Source organism: Maniola hyperantus, chromosome 11, assembly GCF_902806685.2.
Source record: "Maniola hyperantus chromosome 11, iAphHyp1.2, whole genome shotgun sequence".
Taxonomy (NCBI): Eukaryota; Metazoa; Arthropoda; class Insecta; order Lepidoptera; family Nymphalidae; genus Maniola; species Maniola hyperantus.
The window spans coordinates 14,053,796-14,070,072 of record NC_048546.1 but is presented as its reverse complement, the minus strand read 5'-3'; the positions used below and the strand labels follow the sequence as shown (position 1 = coordinate 14,070,072).

The 16,277-nt window shown below is 35.0% G+C and overlaps 1 long non-coding RNA gene across 1 annotated transcript; it reads right to left on the bottom strand.

Moving 5' to 3' along the window:
- Positions 1-12,608: 12,608 nt before the first annotated feature.
- Positions 12,609-15,102, bottom strand: LOC117986404 (uncharacterized). The gene is made up of 2 exons (XR_011237267.1): positions 14,961-15,102; positions 12,609-13,826 (listed from the first exon to the last, which is right to left on the bottom strand). It is a non-coding gene; the product is annotated as an uncharacterized lncRNA (long non-coding RNA).
- Positions 15,103-16,277: the final 1,175 nt, after the last annotated feature.

Below are 16,277 nucleotides of genomic sequence, written 5' to 3'. Positions count from 1 at the left end.
ATGGTGTTACATTTGTAAGATATAGTGGTGATAATTATTACGCAAACTTAAAACTAAAGCTACGAGGGTTCCAAACGCGCCCAGGTCTGAGAAGAGCCCACAACAAACTCAGCCGGGTATTCTTTTTATTATCACCACTTTACAAAATTATTGAAACTTATTAAAACTATCACAAAGTCGTTAAGCAACTCATTCCCAAGCTTGCTTATCATTTAAATAATCCTTTACATTGTGATAGGATTTTTCAATTAGTTTACGTTTTATGAAAACTTTGAACTTGTTGAGAGACATCTCCAATATGTCTTCTGGAAGCTTATTATAGAAACGTATGGAATTACGAGCAAATGAATTGCTAACTTTACTGAGCCTAGAGGCGGGCATTACTAGTTTATTTTTATTCAATCTTAATAATCTAAATCAATATTAGTATATCATTTTCTTATTTTCATTTGATATTTATTTTTCTATTTCTCTACAGAAAGGAATGCTGGCAGGGGTACAAATAGAATGTGATCAGAGAATTTTATTAGGGGATTTGGAATTTCGAGAGCTGTGAAGAATTCTGGGGACATTCTATTGGCATGCGTGATGACACGAATTTTATTGTTATGATCTTTATTAAAATAATTCTGTTGGGGGCAATGAGTCTCTTTAATTTGCAGGTGCAGCTACACATTAATCCGTTCTATAAAATAGGTCATTTTAATAGCAAATCAACGGGCCATTGTTTATATCATTAGCTTTTCAATTTTATTTTATTTTGGGCTCCGTACCGCAAAAGGAAAAAGGAACTCTTATAGGATCTCTTCGTTGTCTGTCTGTCTGTCTGTCAGTCTGTATGTCTGTCGTGTCTGTCAAAAACACCTATAAGGTACTTCCAGTTGCCCTAGAATCATGAAATGTGGCAGGTAAGTAGGTCTTGACAGACAGACGGACAGACAGACAACAAAGTGATCCTAAAGTTTTTTCTTTTGAGGTACGGAACCCTAAAAACATGGGATGAACTCGCGAAAAATCTCTTAAAGGATTCCACTAGGCCATTAAGGGGTTAACTAATGATTTACAATCATTAAATATGTATTCAATGCTTTCATCCAGTCATCATCCTCTCTCCAATTATGAAATCAGAACATAAGCCCCGCGAGCTCCCACGAGGGAACTATTTGCGGAACGACCATCATCCGTCTAAAATCAAATAACGTAATTATTTGCTGAAGGCATTTATTATCTATGGCAGGACGCGTGGCCGCGTGCATCAAAATATCCTGCACAAAATTTGCTATATAAAAACTAAACAGCCATCCTTATTTCATTAGCAACAAATTTCATTTTACAACTTAATATTAGTTTGTAGAGCGCAAAACTAAATTTGTATTACTCTCGATCTTTATACTCACCACTGTGCTCAGTCAAACGCTTTGTACAGTTCCTAATATTTGCATTTGTTCCTTATTACGGGAGAGTAAAGTTTATATTGCTTTGATATTAAGATTGGGTAGTGAATCTACAAGTTTGCAAAGCCATAGAACGCCACGCGGCAGTTCATTGGTATCTATTTGAATTTGGAAACCATTTTGAATTTGTTTTTCATCAGCAAGTTCTTCTTTACGTTTGAGCTGTCATTGAGTGTGTTCCCGTTGATCTGATTTATTTGTATTAGTTTTTCGGTCAGTGATCGAGAGGGGTGGGAAAAGTTTGTGTGATAATTTGCGTCATTCTATTTGTTACTAATTTTATTTGATTTATTATTATTTCTAGCGGTTTCGTTCAGGTAAGTATAATTTTTGAAATTCCTTTCAAACCCTCGGGTCTATGTTATAAAGAAAAAAATATATATGCCAAATTTTAAGTTTCTGCACCTAGCGGATTAAGCTATAAATTGATATATTAGTCAGTTAATTAATGCTTCTTACATGTACAATTAAAATGAAATAGAAGAAGAATCAAGCAATACTATACTTAATAAAGACGTTAAAGTAGTGTATTTTATTTTACTAAGAGCCAGTACAAAGCATGTACAACTACATGTTACTATAATTAAGTATTATAATAATCTTAATTGCATCAAAATGAAAAATTATAATAGAGTAGTCACCTAAGTATAAAAAGAAATGACATTGTAACAATTGTATTAGCAAAATATATTACTTACCTTGATGTTTTAGCATCCCAATTTCGAATTATTTTAAATAAACGAATTTAATTGGACAGCATTTGCAAACAAAGCAAATAGGAAAAAAATAAAAGTAAAGACTAGCCACTAATTTTATTATGATAATTGTCTAATGAAACAAACACAAGCTAATTCCCAAACGAGTTTATTTTGTAATACAAAAGCGTAAATTTGTTTCACCAAACAAATAACCAACGGCCCTTGTTACGCTTCTTCTAATTATTTGATACACCCAACGATACCAAACAATTAATTTCTGGGGTCAAAAATCCATTTAAAATGAACTCTATAACCAAGGAATAAGATTGACAAAAATATCTGCAAAGCTTCCCTATAATAAATCCCGTATCACGCTGACAACCGTATGTTTTGTCACTGCTAATAGGTCACGGCTATCAAAACTTATGTCACTTCTCCTATAACCATCAACAACGAAAATTAAACCTTATTCCGATACTTTAACATCATATTTTCATTTATCACTAGATTTGTTACTTGAATCATTATTAAATTAAGAAACTTATGCAGTTTGTTTTGTAACATTTGAATTTATATCTTCTATTTCAGTATCTAGAGTTGCTTTTTCGTTATCAATTAGTATATTAGTTAGGGTGTTTTATTCGTTAGTAGATCCAGATGATATTCACAATACAATGCAATATCATTTGCTAGCGTATCGAATGAATCGGGTTTGATCCTTGATAAATGGAAATTTAAATTTGTTTGAAAGTGTATATTTGCGAAACAAAGTTTTAGTTCACGATTCGTTACGGGTCGCCTGTGAAATGTTTGTGATACCAGCTGATACCAAGTGAACTGTGCTCTTAATTCCATGTTTTCATTCCAATTTCAAGTTTTGTTTTGTAGTTTCTGATGTTGTTTTAACTACGTTTTAAACTGTAGATAAGTAATGACTGTTTCTAATATTAAGGGCTGGTTTCGACATCATTGATTTAATCTGATAGTATGTAGGAGTGTAGTCTAGGTGTGTAATACAGCACTATTTTTAGAGATGATATTAATTATTATTGTCATCTGAATTTCATAAGTTTTCAAACTTTGAATTGACACTTACTATTGTCACTACAGTGACAAATAATTAAAAATGGATGGAAGGTATCTTTCTTGTTAGATTCTTTTAGGTTTTCTCTAAAACATTTATTAGATCCTCATTAAGAAAGGATTTTCAAAAATTCACATGAGTGAAATTGGGGCGGGTTAAACTATCATCTCGATTAGAGACGGGACGACTAGTCGGGAAAGCCGATTATTCGGCATCTTTTATAGTCGGCGACTAATCGGCAAATACATCGATGGCCCATTATAATCAGGGCTTGGTGAATAAAAACAACATTTATAGCTGCGTATATTACTTGTTAGTATTAACACGTTTATAACACGTTTTTATTAACTCGCTTTCTTGTCAGTCTGTTTTGTTTGGTACAAATTTTGCTGATTTCCCGACTATTAGCGGCTTGAAATTTCAAACATAGAGTGAAATTAGATGACATTCAATGTTTTCAAGGGTAGTTTTTAACAAGGGTAGGTTGAAAGTCTATGAAATTGTATCCTAAAGCATGAAACAATCATTATTTAACTAACTTTACCCATATTTAGGTTTTTAATGTTATTTTTATAATTTTTGACAAAAAGTGGTAGTTTGCACCCCTAAAAAATAAAAAGCGTACAACGGCCCAATATTATAGAAAATAAACTAGAGGGTGAAGTAAGCGTAATCCCAAATTTTTGTACAAATCGGTGCTGAACGAAAATATTGCGAGGTTATACCATTTTTTTAGCTTCATTTCCTGGACTATTGTGTTTATTAACTAGTTTGTTTATTTGCCTGTTCGTCGTTTTGCACAAGTTTTGCAATCGCTTTTAAACTAACTTTCCGATGAGCTAGAAGCTTGAAATTTTAAACATAAACTGGATGACTTTCTTGTCTCTATGTTTATTAGTTTGTTTGTTTGGTACAAATCCGGTGCATTGCGCGAATTGGTGAAAAAAAATTATGTTAGTCTCTCTCTATGGTACAATAGGATAAAAGTCTATTAAAATTAACTGTTATCAAGTTTTGATGGTGAATAAAACAAATTCCTAATCAAAAGGGTACATTTATTCTATCATCATGGTGCTGGTCATTTCACGCGACATTGACGATCAATTCCGCATCGCACCTGCGTCGCGGTCAGTGGGTGGGTAGTAACATGATCGTAACCGGGTTTTATACATATTGGATGATAATAAACTTTATATGTAACATGAAAAAAAATCCTGTGGTAGCTCTTTTATTAGGATCTTTTATCTATTTATACGATGACCTCCCGGGCGAATCGATATCTAAAAAAACCGGCCAAGTGCGAGTCAGGCTCGCGCAACGAAGGTTCCGTACTACAGTCGTAATTTTTCGACATTTTGCACGATAATTCAAAAATTATGATGCATGAAAATAAATAAAAATCTGTTTTGGAATGTACAGATGAAGACTTTTCATATGATATCCCACTTGATATAGTTATCTTATTTCAAAATTAAGAAATACTAATTATTAGTTCATGACCACAATTTAATTTTTTTTTGGGTGATGTTACCACAAATTCACGGTTTTCAGATTTTTTCCCGAATGTCAGCTTTAAGACCTACCTACCTGCCAAATTTCATGATTCTAGGTCAACGGGAAGTATCCTGTAGGTTTCTTGACAGACAGACAGACAACAAAGTGATCCTATAAGGGTTCCGTTTTTCCTTCTGAGGTACGGAACCCTAAAAACGAGAAAAAAATTTACAATATCCTATATTTTGTAAAATTTCACGATATGTTGCAAATAAAACATCTCACTGACGCTAGAGTTCAACGAACGTAGCGTAAGTAGGCCACTCGGAGTCAGTACCGCGTCGTAGGTGAGGTATATAATTATGCGGGTTTGAAAAATACTAAATCACTAAAACTACAAACTGAGGCAAATGGTTACTGGTATTGGATTGTGTTTAGGTAGGTTAATAATAACACTTCTTCTTAAAGTTTTTGCAAGTATTCTGGTTACAGCCTATAGTACCTATACCACATGAGTAGATATCCCTACAGAGGGGAAGCTTCCTATACTGTTCAAAATTTTATACCTATTCTTATAGGGTTGTCACCTGTTGCAAGGGAAAAATTAAAAGAAAAAAAAAGAAAATATAAGTCCCGCAAATTGCTAATGACATGAGACAGACAGACAGACAGACAGACAGACTAACAGACTGACTGACAGACTGACAGACTGACAGAGAGACTGACAGACTGATAGACTAACAGATTGACAGACTGACAACAGAATGACAGACAGACAGACATACAGTCTGATAGACAGACAGACAGACTGACAGACTGACAGTGCCTAGGTACTAACTTACTTTAGTAAAATGAATTAATTTAATATATTTACTACAAAATATATCACTAAGTCTAATTTTTTGTACAATTTACACGTAACTAATTCGGAAGTAATATATAAATATTCTCGCTAAGTATCAAATATTAATGCGCACGACCCACAGCCTTGCCGTTCGCCATCCAACTGGGCTCACAGGAGCGTCCGTGACACGTTGTGGTGTGCGTGAGCAGCGCTATGAGTGAGTGTACCTACAGCCAGCCGCTTGTATGAAGCTTCTTCTCTGTAGAATATCTACTCGTGTGCCTATACTTAAAAAACATTGTGGATTGTGAAGAGAACGTAGGTAGGCAGGTAAGGCAGACGTATCCTCGTAAAACAATATTTTTCCTTCTTCTAACATAATCAGCTATGATGAACACACGAATAGCAAATTCCCAAATGTTAAGCCATGCATTATTTATCACGTGACATAGCATAGGGTTGCCACACTCTTGTTTATCTTTTTACCTAACGTAATCAATACCCATATTTTTATTTTTATTTTTAAAAGAATATTAGCCATGTTAAATGACTAATATTCCCCATTCCTCTCCAACTAAGCGTCAAGCTTGTGCTATGAGTAGGTACGACAATAGTGCAACGGGCGGGGTTTGAACCGTCGACCTTTCGGTTTTCAGTCCACTCCTTTACCCGTTGAGCTATTGACGCTCGAACTATATATCTCGACTCTAGTATCATAAGGTCGGATGTGGATTTTTGCTACTTTTCAGGAGAGCCAAAACAAAAATGCTAGGGAAATCGGGTCATAATTTCTAAACTACTAGAGATACAATTTCAGTTGTTTTTGTAATATTTAACACTTAACTGTACCTATCATTAACCATTACTAGAAATACTTTATCATTAATAAATAAAATATAAACTCACAATTTCTTCAAAATGGACGATATGCGACTTTATGCTGGTAATATCCGTAACTGTGCTAAAAAATTGTGTGCATAAGTTGTAAACCGACTTTATGGCTGCAATTTTTACTATTACAAATTTGAAATAAAAGTCGGATCTATTACTTAATATTTCATAATACGTCTTAACTGATTATACATAAGTAATATTCGGACAAAAGATCACAGTAGTTATCTCACAAAAAACATTTAGGAGTTTTGTGAGATAGCAACAATGTACCTATCTGATTTTTCTGAAACTGATTAGTTAGATCTGAAACATAATAATTGCATTCGCCCGATAGTCTGACCATTGCATCCGTGTAAACCTTGTGTCTTCTGAATGAATGAAAATAACATTTACAAATTCACAAATAAAGCCCATTAATTAAAAACAACGGCCAAAAATTGAAAAAAAATTACAAAGTAATTAGAAACCTACAGTGGGCCAAACATTTTTTGTGGAATTGCATACATGACGGTTACATCAATATAGAAATCTAAAACATGCCAACATAGCCTGATTTTCCTTATAATGATTAGGTACGTAAAGTAAGAATGGGGGTCAGCAGGTACCTACTGCAAAAGTTGGTTATATTTTACAGTGGATAATGGTTTCTCATTATGTCGTATATTGGGCGAAAGCGGGGATGAATTTTTAAGTTTATATGTACCTATAACATACTAATGAAATACAAAAAAGTCTTTAAAGTAAGTAGTTTTAATAAAAAATTAACACCCAGCATTATTGCGTTAGTTGTAGCCAGGTAATATATTCTGAAATCTGAAAATCCCCGCCGTTCTTATTTTTTTTTTGATATAACAAACGGTCTATCACCTTTGTAAAGGGATGTGGTCTTTAAAAATATGTTGTAGTGCCAAATCAAACTTATCAAAAAGTTTTGTTTCCTTCGCATGTTCATGTAAACTGTGACCAATCTCTTAGTTTAGTAATCTGCATTGTTTTCAGCTGTTCCCTTTTTTTCTATTTGTGCATGGATTATATCTTACTCCACGTAGGTACATGTTGCATTTTAGCATAAAGCTTGTGATTTATCACTTTTTAGTGTGGCAATCCTTATAATAATCATAAGTAAGCCATAACGATTATCATGCTCCGATAATGACCGACACAATTTTCAGACCACAAAGTCAATTCTTCAACAATTTCGAGAATACTTTGTTTCTTCTCTAGTAGATTAATGAAATAAGACAAGATACTGTTTTATTCCTTCCGCTGCAGCTGATGTTTTCAGACCACATTAAAGTAGCAACACTGCTGGTAGCATCATGAATCGTTTTTAAGGTGCAGAAACTACGCAGGTATAAGGATTTACTGTTAGTCAAATCCGGCATTGCCACTTTTTTAATAAAAAAATTTTAAAAATTCCATTGCTTCTGTTTCGACTTTTTTGAAAATTCCATTGCTTCTGTTTCGACTGTTCTTTTTAACAGATACTTTTTTAAACTGTTTCTTTCGTGTTTTAGTTAAGTTTTTTTATTTTTTTACTTTCACTTTTATTAGTTGTTTAATTAATAAATTAATTTATACTACATTTATATTTAAATTAACATAATCTAAAGCTTCCTATAATTAGGTATGTTTCGTTAGAATCACTATCATCACATATTGTAGGTGACTTATAATTTCTGCTCTCGATTAATATGAAATTCGGTCGATTATAAGACGGGTAAAGAAGAAAAAAATTGATTAGGTACTCTAATTTTTTAAGGCTACCTTAAAAACTAGGGCAATAAATTTTTGAACTGATGATTTGAACTATGATTCACAAAAAACACCATAAATGCACGGTTTTTTGCTTAGTGGGGTATTATTATAATAAAGTTTTAGATTTCCATGGTGTGATTTTTGTGGTCCTAAAAGATTTTCTAGTCTACATTTTCATAATGTCTTCAGCTTTATTCTGGCTCCTTACTTTTTTCCCGCAGTTTAGTCCAAAATTTTGGTGAAATAGGATGGATCTCCTACCTATTAATCACATCAACTTTAATGTAGTCACAAACAAAAAGCTTTATTTCAACTTACTTCCATGAATTTTATTGCAAAATTTTTTATATTACAAGGCAAAAAGTCTTAAATGATTCACAGTCCAAATATTAATACAAAAAATTCGAAGCATAACATCTGTTGTGATTTTACCTAACAAAATTATTACATATTTTAGAAGCAGAAGTGCGTAACTGCAGTACCAGCTAGTATTACAAATAAACTTATTTCGTAGCATAATGGTCGAACTCAAAATACATCTATAATTTTTCTCCATTGCTTTGGTGCATACATACGCAAGTCAAAAAATATAATTATGGTTCTCCAAATTTTTAGAATGTGTTCAGATACGACATTATGCATGTATTTATCTTTGCAACGAAAAGAGATAGAAATACTGGTGTCAGCTTGGCAGAAAGAGCCCGAAATGCTCATTACCTTTATGTAAAAAAGTTAGTTTGGTCGGAAGTACACATCCGACCTTATGATACTAGAGTCGAGATATATTACTATACTATTATAAACTAGCTAATGCCCACGACTTCGTACGCGTGGATTTAGGTTTTTAAAAAATCCCGTGGGAACTCTTTGATTTCCCGGGATAAAAGGTAGCCACTCTCCAGGTCTTTAACTATACCCATGCAAAAAATCACTTCTATCCGTTGCTCCGTTTCGACGTGATTGAAGGACAAACTACAACAAACAGGACAACAAAGAAACATACTTTCGCATTAAAAAAAATTAAGACCTGGAGAGTGACATAAGGCTACTTTTTATCCCGGAAAATCAAAGAGTTATTTTGCAAAATTAGGACAGCTGGAAAAATCTCTCCAGTAAAGAAAGATAAGTTTTCCCATGTGCACGTCTTTTTTAATTATGTTTTAAATTCATACAATACGAATACATAAATAATAATTAATGTGTTAACGTGTCCAGAATGTCAATCTTGTATCTTTTGGCTATATTTTATTTCATCTTAGTTAACAATTTTGACGAAAGATAAAGGGATAGTTTGCATCCCTGGGATGGACATTAAAGATGGGCGTTATTGGCTATTTACGGCAACGGTTAATCAACAGTTACTTAGTTTCAATACCGATATTGTTAACCGTTGCCGAATATCGGTATCAGAGTTGTGTTTCAACTAATTTAATATGCGCAACGCGCAGCGGTTTCCGTAGTAGTAACTAAGCTAGCTGCCGTATCAATACCGTCTGTATAGCTAGCGCGCGCATATTCACTAAAATAAAACCAATTTTACTTTCATGAATATCGTGAAGTAATTACAACCTTTAGTTCATAGCAGTAAAGTTTAATTTGATCATTGACATAGGTCAAACTATAGTGGACGCCTGCACGAATAGTTTGCCACAGTCCAGTTAACCAAAAACATTTCATAAAGATTGATAAACCAAAGAGGACCTTATCTCTATTACTCTAAGGCTAACTGTATTTAGAATGATAGATCAAAGTGTAATGGACAAGTACTTGTACAGTTAAGCCTTAGCGTAATAGAGATAAGGGCGGCTTTGGTTTACCAAGTTCTTAGTTACTAAGCCGGTAGCCAATAACCGCTCCTTCTCAGCTTTCAGTGAAAGAAAGAAAGAGAAGGCATAATTATTGCGTTTCTAGTTACCCAAAAACCAAACAATGCATTGTCGGTTGCCAGTTGGCAGTGTTGCGTTGTCAGGTGGTTCGTCATAGATGATAACTGAAAACCGTTGTTAGCTACGACAATAACGCTATGGTACGCTATAGGCACGGCAGCGGTTTTCAGTTAAGTTAAGCTATAGCGGACACATGTCTAATGGACATAGACTAGGTACATTTTGGCCGGAAAATGACGCGCGCTCCATCTTACATCACCTAGGTCTGCTTGATAGTTTTTAAATATTGAAAAATCCAAGAGTTCCCACGGCATTAAAAAAAATCTAAGTAGGTATATCCACACAGAAGAAGTCGCGGGCATCATCTAGTTTAATTTTTTTTTAATAAAGAATATTAGCCATGTTAAATGACTAATATTCCCCTTTCCTCTCCAACTAAGCGTCAAGCGTGTGCGACAATAGTGCAACAGGCGGGGTTTGAACTGTCGACCTTTCGGTTTTCAGTCCACTCCTTTACCCGTTGAGCTATTGAGGCTAAATATTGGTACGAACTCACGAGGCAGCCCTAAAGAAGGTGACTATTTTTTTCCAACGGGGTCGCGACTTTACGTTTTTTGCGATGAATTCGGACCTTTATTGGACCTTTCGCAAATTAAATTTGATGTTGGCTGAAACGGATAGTTGATCAAATATTTATAGCTCCGCGACCAGTGGAAAACAGGGTTAACCTTTGGATTATACGATACCAAGCTTTTCTCATGACCTTTACCTACTGAAAGTTTATATACGTAGAATCTGGGAAGTTTTCTATTATTCTCAAACAAACCCCTATTTTACCCCTAGAGGTTGAATTTTCAAAAATCTTTTCTTAGCGTATGTCTACTTCATAATAGCTAAGTATCTGCATGCCAAAGGAAATTCATGCAAAATATACAGAACAGTAACACAGCCATTAAATCGGCCATAATCAATTATACAGAGTATACTAATGTTTTGTATAACTTGTATAACAGAACAGTCTGTTATACAAGTCATACATAACATTAGTATACTCTGTATAATTGATTATGGCATTGAGTCGTTTTCTGTATAATGACCCTACAGCTTTCGGGCCATAATGACAGTTGCTTCAGATCATTAGTTCTAACTAGGGTTCATGATTTCTCGAGCTTATCAATTTCTCGGGTCTCGAGAATTCTCGAGGCTAATTTCTCGGGTCTTCTCGGGTTGTCGAGAAATTTACATTTACGTACGGATTTGCATATTCTTCGGTTCCAATAATGCGATTAATCAACAAATTCAGTGGTTTCCTCTCAAGTAAAAGTACCAAAATAATTATAAGACTTTTGTTGACAGTCTTCAACATAATTAGCTTCTTTTTCTTAAAGAAAACTAAAAAAATAAGCTATTCTGACATTTGTGACTTATACATAATTATACATTTATTAATTATTAATTACAGTACAAGCACAGCATTAAAAAGAAAAAAATCAACTTAAAACTTCTAGCTTCTTTCTTTTAAACAAAACAAACAATAAACAAAAATTTCAACATGAAAACGTTAACCTTATCCTAACTTATAATTAAATTACAATCACAGCACCATTTTTGGCAAGTTAATTAGAAAAAAAAATCAAATGAAATTTTTGCATTTAAAACAACAATTTTATAATTTCATAGACTCAAATATGATTTCTCGAGTTCTCGAGCTTTCTCGAGCTTGATTTCCCGGGAACAAAGCCCAACGATTTCCCGGGAATTCTCGGCTCGAGAATTCCCGGGAATGAACCCTAGTTCTAACCATATCTATCATTATTTTAAGTTTCCCGGCACTTTCAGAAATCAATAAAATGTATGAAAATGAGGAATCATCGAACCTGTATACCTTGGCTCAGAGCAATCCTACAACTTTGGTGCCATATTAACTATTGCTCCAAATGACTAGTTCTAACAATACGTACCAATTTTTTTTGTTGGCCGGCACTTTTAGAAAACGCCCAAACAAGTATGGAGCCAGAATGATCTCATTTCAGCCCAATCCGTCCAGTAGTTTGAGCTGTGCGTTGATAGATCAGTCAGTCAGAGCCAGTCCACACGGCGCGTTGCGTCAGCGTTGCGTCGACGCAGCGCTACCACTGCGTTGTTTTACATACAAATAACCAAGGTGTTCACACGGCGCGCTGCGTCGTCGCAACGCACACATGACGGACAGCAGCCCCCGAGACGAAGCGGGAGGGGGTGTACTCGTGCGACGTCGGAGCGTCAGCGCTCAGTTGCTTGTGCGTTGACAGAGAGGATACACGGAAGCTCATTTCGTTTTACGTTTACGTTTTTGTATTTAGTTTTATTTGCAGGGTAATTAGTTTTATTTGCAGGGTAAAATGAATACCATTGAAGAAATTGACATAGATTACTTGATTACATTGATACAGGAAAGGGAAATTATATGGGACAAGTCAAACGTAGATTTTAAAAATAAAAATTTAAAAACAAAAGCCTGGGAAGACATATCAAAAGTTTTATTTCCTGATTACGAGAATTTCACAGCTGAACGAAAAAATAAAGTTGGTGAGTTCACAGTACAGATATTTATGTTTTTTTTATTTAAGAGGGCTTTCAAGATTTTCTTGCACCGCCAATTCCGCGATCAGTACAAAATTAATATCTCGACACTCTAAAATTTTAAAACTTAGGGAATTTAGATTAGCGTGAGTACTATTTTATTACTTAGCTCAAAACTAACCTAGACTACGCTGAGTAGGTATAAAATATTATTTTTTTACTGATCGCGGAATTGGCGGTGCAAGAAAATCTTGAAAACCCTCATAATACAATTATACCTTATTTAGCTGCCAAGGCAGAGTTCCTCTAGTCATAAAATAGGTCGCATATTGCTGTCTTATGACATTCGGTGCTGTCTGTTCTTCATGTACGGGTTGTATTGGGAGAAATTCATCAACACTTATAGCAAATTTATCTCTTTGTCTAAAACCATCTCGATCAGCGACAAAATTGTGTAATACACAACATGCTTTTATAATGTCAGTAGCGAAGTCATAGGACACGTCTATCGGTCTGTGAAAAATGCGCCATTTGTTAGCCATAATCCCAAAAGCGCATTCGACATATCTTCTGGCTCTGCTTAGACGGTAATTGAAAACCTTTTGTTGTAAGTCGAGATTTTGACCGCCATATGGACGCATAATATGTTTGCTCAGTCCAAAAGCTTCGTCACCCACAAATACATACGGGGTTGGTATATTGCTACCAGAGAGTGGCTGGGGTTGAGGTAGTGGTAAGTTGTTGTTAATCATTAGCTCGTACAGTTTAGAATTTTGTAATATGGTTGAATCGCATTCTTTTCCGTATGCACCGATGTCGACAAATACGAATTTGTAATTTGAATCCACAATAGCTAGCAACACAATCGAAAAAAAGGCTTTATAATTAAAAAAAAGTGAGCCACTATTTGCAGGATTACACACGCGGATATGTTTGCCGTCGATGGCACCAACACATTGAGGAAAATTTGCCTTTACATCAAAACCCCTCGCTATTGTTTGGAAACTTTCAGTTGTCAGTTCAGGGATGTTGTCTCGAAGAAGATTGGTCCATATAGCACGACAAACTCTTTGTATTATATATGCAATAGTAGATTTTCCCCGTTTGAATTTGAAATGTAAATCAGTTATTGAATTTCCACTTCCTAGGTATCTGAAAAGAAAATAATTATTATAATATGCATTTATGAGATAGATAGATACCCGAAAAAAAATACTGACATATTCAGACATCGATAGCAAATAACTTTCTCTATGTAACCAATTAATTCTGGAATCGCGAAAAAAATAGCAGCTGTTGCATACATTTTGATTCAGTAGGTATTGCTTTTTGTATGTAACAGCTGTTATATTTTCACGATTCCAGAGTCGGTCACATAGTGTTTGTTAACGATATCTGAATATGTCATTAAATTTTATCGAGAAATTCACTATGTATAAATTATTAAATCATGTTTACTATTGGTTTTGCAGGTAATGATTTAATAAAAAAATGGAGAAGTGTAAAAGATAATTACTTCAGATATTCAAAAAAATTAAAAGAAGCATCAAAATCGGGCTCGGGCGCTACGAAACTGAAGAAGTATCATTTATACAATCAACTCCTTTTTTTGAGAAAAGTGGAACAAAATGCCACCGAATCTAGCTTAGACTCGCCTAGAGAAATCAACAATGAATCTACGTCTACAAATGATGACATTACCACAGACAACACTCCGCGCTATGTTCCAGTCGCGCGCAAAAGGGCAATGCAAATGGATGAGTTTGAAAGAGAAGGACTAAAACTTCTCAAGGAGCCGGAAAATCGCCATATGTCCTTTTTCAGAGCTATATTGCCATCTATTCAAGAATTTTCCGACCGAGAAACTCTCCGTTTCCAAAGTAAAGTTATACAAATTATAGATGAAATGCGGTATGGACAAACATCATCATATGTGAGTGGCCCATCAACGTCTCACCAACCACCATATGGGTATCAAACAGCAAATTTTCAAAGTACATACATTTCTGATTTTAATAATTCAATTACATCTCCAGAAACATCTCAAGCAAGTGAAGAAACTGAATACGATTTTTCTAATTTGTAATTACTGGATGATATCTCTCTTAAATAATGTCTAAATTTAAAATTATGACAATTGCTGATTATTTGTGAGTTGATTACTCTCTTAAATAATGTCTAAATTTAAAATTATGACAATTGCTGATTATTTGTGAGTTGATTACTAATTAAACAAACCAAAAAAACTGTTATATTTTTATTACTTAAATATATTTATATAGTTACCTTAAAGTGATTCCCAGCATTTCTACTGGTTCCACTGGATTCCTCATATTAGTATAGTTTTTTCGTATGTGTGGTTCTAAGGACTTCAATAAACATTCGAAGCTGGATACACTCATTCTAAAAAAATTATAAAACTTCTTTTCGTCTAATAGCAACTCCCGATATTCTAAAAAAAAAAACTGTCCATCACGATTTCTTAATGAAATGAAAGGACTGATCCAGTACCGTCTTGTGATCTTGCGTCGATTTCGGCGGTGACGTAGTAATAGGAGCAATGCTAGACGTCTTTTCCGATCCATGATTTGCTATAGACTGACTGCGAATTTTTTTCAAAATACTTGCCGCAACTGTGCGTCGCCGCTGCGCCGACGGAACGTTGACTGCGTCATAGTAACGCTGCAGCGCCCGTGTGGCCGGCTATGCGTCAAAATATTTGCGTTGCGACGACGCAACGCAACGCAACGCGCCGTGTGGACACGCTCTTCAGTCAGCTTTTTTTAAATATATCACTAGCTTATGCTCGCGACTTTGTCCGCGTGGACTACACAAATTTCAAACCTCAATAGCTCAACCGGTAAAGGAGTGGACTGAAAACCGAAAGGTCGACGGTTCAAACCCCGCCCGTTGCACTATTGTCGTACCTACTCCTAGCACAAGCCTGACGCTTAGTTGGAGAGGAAAGGGGAATATTAGTCATTTAACATGGCTAATATTGTTTTTTTTTTTAAATAAACCCCCTATTTCACCCCTTGAATTTTCAAAAATCCTTCCTTAGCGGATGCCTTCGTCATAATAGCTATCTGCATGCCAAATTTCAGCCCGATCCATCCAGTAGTTTGAGCTGTGCGTTGATAGATCAGTCAGTCAGTCAGTCACTTTTAATTTTTAACACTCCATTTCAAACAAAAAAAATTAAATCAAAATCGCACGCATCCGTTTATGAGTTACCATGTCACAGATACACGGATATACACACGTCAGACTTCAATAACACCCTTCTTTTTGTGTCGGGGGTTATCACCTTATCACCTTATTGTCTCTCAGATCGTTTTGATGAGTAGCAAGCTCTAAAAGCAATTTAAAATCCACGGTTTTTGTATTAAAAGCCCCATTAATAGATTTTTATGGGTGATTGGAGACACCTGCCTCGGCCGTGAAATTGTGATGTAAACAACACCATAATGAAGAGGGTATCAAAAAACCCGGTCAAGCGGGAGTCAGACTCGCACACGAAGGGTTCCGTACCATCGTACAAGAAACGACGGACAGCGAAGGCTTATGGACTTGGACGATTTAACCTATGGACTTGTAACGCGC